The sequence below is a fragment of the Pongo pygmaeus genome, chromosome 3 (assembly GCF_028885625.2).
Source record: "Pongo pygmaeus isolate AG05252 chromosome 3, NHGRI_mPonPyg2-v2.0_pri, whole genome shotgun sequence".
NCBI lineage: Eukaryota > Metazoa > Chordata > Mammalia > Primates > Hominidae > Pongo > Pongo pygmaeus.
The window spans coordinates 197,927,414-197,931,667 of record NC_072376.2 but is presented as its reverse complement, the minus strand read 5'-3'; the positions used below and the strand labels follow the sequence as shown (position 1 = coordinate 197,931,667).

Genomic DNA, 4,254 nt, shown 5'->3' with positions numbered 1-4,254 from the left:
TGTGATTTCCATTTCATTTTGCAATCATCCTGGCTGGGATATGTCTGCCCTAAAAGATAGTAGTAGGAATACTTGTCTCTATACCTTAACCTAATATCCATGGGTTTGCTTTTTGTATTTGGAGGGGTCATAAAATTACAAAATTTGATTTTATTTGAATAGTGAGTATTATGCTACTCAGTCTAGAGATTTGTGACATTCCAGTCTAAACTGGATGATAGCAATGAAGCTTCTTGGAGGTGACCAGTATGATTAATAAAGTAGAAATAAGTTGAATTGCTATGGAGTTGCTACTTCTGAATTTAAAGCTAGTTGAGATTAAGTATATGTTCAGAAAGATCTCTAGGGGTATGTGTTCAAGACCAGGGCCAGAGGTGCACAGGGCGCTGGGAAGAGAATGTCTTTTCCGTGCAGAGGTCGTGGAGGCTTTGATTGAGGTGGTGGTGGAGGTGGCGGTTTCAACCGCGGCAGCAGCAGCAACCGCTTCTGAGGTGGAGGCAGTGGAAATGTGAGAGGTGGCGACAGGGGAGGATTTGGACGAGGGGGTGGCGACCGGAGGATTTGGACGAGGGGGCGGCCACGGAGGCTTTAACAAAGGCCAAAGCCAAGGACCTCCAGAACGTGTAGTCTTAATAGGAGAGTTCCTGCATCCCTGTGAAGATGACATAGTTTGTGAACATACTACAGATGAAAATAAGGTGCCTTATTTCAATGCTCCTGTTTACTTAGAAAACAAAGAACAAATTGGGAAAGTGGATGAAATATTTGGACAACTTAGAGATTTTTATTTTTCCGTTAAAATGTCAGAAAACGGGAAGGCTTCATCCTTTAAAAAACTCTAGAAGTTTTATATAGACCCATATAAGCTGCTGCCACTGCAGAGGTTTTTACCTCGACCTCCAGGTGAGAAAGGACCTCCAAGATGTGGTGGCAGGGGAGGCAGAGGAAGAAGAAGGGGAGGTGGCAGAGGTGGTGGCAGAAGTGGTGGTTTTAGAGGTGGAAGAGGAGGTGGAGGTGGGGGCTTCAGAGGAGGAAGAGGAGGTGGTGGTTTCAGAGGGAGAGGACGTTAACTGAAACAGTTGGCAGACATCACCAGTTGCCTTCTGCATTAACCTGCATGATCTGTTTCTACTATGGATTGGAAACTTGTTTCTCAAGCAAGTCTTGAAGATCTTGGTCATTTTATGACAATGGATCTAAAATGTCAGCATCATGCAAAGTGCCATGGAATAGTGAATTTTGCTCTAAAAGAGCATGAACAAGTCTTTCTAATGTTTTGTACAGTGCCTGGCACTCTGTGGGTGCTTAATAAATGGACAGCAGTTTTCATTAGAAGCATATTTGAATTTTTATTTATTTATTTATATTTTATATATTTTTTTTATTTTTTGAGACGGAGTCTCGCTCTGTCACCCAGGCTGGAGTGCAGTGGCACGATCTCAGCTCACTGCAACCTCTGCCTCCCGGGTTCAAGCAATTCTCCTGCCTCAGCCTCCTGAGTAGCTGGGATTACAGGCACCCGCCACCGTGCCCAGCTAATTTTTATATTTTTAGTAGAGACAGGGTTTCACCATGTTGGTCAGGCTGGTCTCAAACCCCTGACCCCGTGATCCACCCGACTCAGCCTCCCAAATTGGTGGGATTACAGGCGTGAGCCACCGCACCGGGCCTGAATTTTTAAAATAAAGTGTTTTATTCCCTTAAAAAAAGATCTCTATAATCTTCACTTGAACAATACAAACATTTTTTATTTTTTACATATTTATTTATGGAACATAGTTGTAATTTTAAAACAGAATTTTTGCAAATTGTATTAAAATATATTAAAAACATACTACATTATGATCCAATGGAGTTTTTCACAGTAACTCAGTGTTAGTTTAAAATGTGAAATTCAATCAATATAATTCACCATATAATACAGTATGTATGTCAGTATAATGTATATTGAAAGTGGAAAGAAGTAAATTTATCTTTGTTTTTTAATAAGATGAAATTAAAATTTTAATAAATTTTGGCCGGGCGCAGTGGCTCACGCCTGTAATCCCAGCACTTTGGGAGGCTGAGGCAGGCAGATCATGAGGTCAGGAGTTCAAGACCAGCCTGGCCAATATGGCATACCCCGTCTCTACTAAAAATACAAAAATTAGCTGGGTGTGGTGGCAGGCACCTGTAATCCCAGCTACTCGGGAGGGTGAGGCAGGAGAATCGCTTGAACCAGGGAGGCAGAGGTTGCAGTGAGCCGAGATCATGCCATTGCACTCCAGCCTGGGCAACAAGAGCAAGACTCCGTCTCAAAAAGAAAAAAAATTAATTAATTTCAGTGTTTATTTTAGATTCGGGAGGGTACTTATGCAGATTTATTACACTGGTGTATTATGTGATGCTGAGAGTTGGGTTGGGGTACGAATTATCCCATCGCCCAGGCAGTGGGCATAACACCAGATAGTTTTTTAACCCCTGTCCCCCTCTCACTCCCTTCCCCTCTAGTAGTCCCCGGTGTCTATTGTTGCTGACTTTATGTCCATGAGTACCCACGCATAAGTGAGAACATGCAGTATTTGGTTTTCTCTCCCTGTGTTAGTTCACTTAGGATGGTGTCCTCTAGCTGCACCCATGTTGCTACAATGGACATGATTCTTTCTTTTTATGGTTGCATAGTATTCCACGGTGTATATGTGCCATGTTTTATTTTCCCAGTCCGCTGTTGATGGGCATTTAGGTTGATTTCATGTCTTTGCTGTTGTGAATAGTGCTGCGATGAACATACCAGTGCATGTGTCTTTTTGGCAGAATAGTTTATTTTTCTTTGGATATATATGCAGTAATGGGATTGCTGAGTCAAATGGTAGTTCTGTTTTGAGTTCTTTGGAAAGTCTGAAAACAGCTTTCCACAGTGGCTGAACTAATTTACCATTCCTACCAGCAGTGCATAAGCATTCCCCTTTCTCCTCGGCCTCACCAGCCTCTGTTATTTTTAGACTTTTTTTTTTTTTTTTTTTTCCTGAGACAGAGTCTTGCTCTGTCGCCAAGGCTGGAGTGCAGTGGCACGATCTTGGCTTACTGCAACCTCCGCCTCCTGGGTTCAAGCTATTCTCCTGCATCAGCTTCCCAAGTAGCTGGGACTACAGGTGCGTGCCAGCACGCCTGGCTAATATTTTGTATTTTTAGTAGAGACATGGTTTCACTGAGTTAGCCAGGATGGTCTCAATCTCCTGACCTCATGATCCGCCTGCCTCCACCTCCCAAAGTGCTGGGATTACAGGCATGAGCCACTGCACCTGGCCTATTTTTTGACTTTTTAATAATAGTCATTGTGGCTGGTGTGAGATGGTATCTCATTGTAGTTTGGATTTGCATATCTCTGATGGCTAGTGATATTAAGCATTTCCATGTTTGTTGACTTCTTGTATATCTTCTTTTGAGAAGTGTCTCTGCATGTCTTTCCCCTCCTTTTTAATGGGGTTGTTTTTTGCTTGTTGAATTTAGTTCCCTATAGATTTGGATATTAGACCTTCATCAGATACATAGTTTATGAATATTTTCTCCCATTCTGTAGGTTGTCTCTTTACTCTGTTGATAGTTTCTCTTGCTGTGCAGAAGCTCTTTAGTTAGGTCCTGGCCAGGCATGGTGGCTCATGCCTGTAATCCCAGCACTTTGGAAGGCAGAGGTGAGGGGAATGTTTGAGCCCAGGAGTCTGGGACCTGCCTAGGCAACATGGTGAAGCCTCATCTCTAAAAAGAAAAAAAAAATTAGCAAGGTGTGGTGGTGTGCACCTGTAGGGGGGCAAATCACTTGAGCCCAGGAGGCAGAGGTTGCAATGAGCTGAGATTGTGCCACTGCACTTCAGCCTGGGAGACAGCATGAGACTCCACCCTGCCCTAAAATGTTTTAATTAGGTCCCACTTACCAATTTTTGTTTTTGTGGCAATCACTTTTGAGGACTTAGTCATAAATTCTTCCGCAAGGCTGATGTCCAGAGTGGTATTTCCTAGGTTTTCTTGAATTCTTATAGTTTGAGGTTTACATTTAAATAATTAATCCATTTTGAGTTAATTTTTTAATATAGTGAAAGATAGGGGTCCTATTTCATTCTTCTGCATATGACTGGCCAGTTATTCCAGCACCATTTATTGAATAGGGAGTCCTTTCCTCAATGCTTATTTTTGTTGACTTTGTCAAAGATCAGATGGCTGTAGGTGTGTGGATTTATTTCTGGGCTCTTTATGCTGTTCCACTGGTCTCTGTTTGCA

General features: G+C 42.4%; 1 pseudogene; it reads left to right on the top strand.

Moving 5' to 3' along the window:
* Positions 1–397: 397 nt before the first annotated feature.
* Positions 398–1,070, top strand: LOC129034639 (H/ACA ribonucleoprotein complex subunit 1-like; annotated as a pseudogene).
* The last annotated feature ends 3,184 nt before the right edge of the window (positions 1,071–4,254 follow it).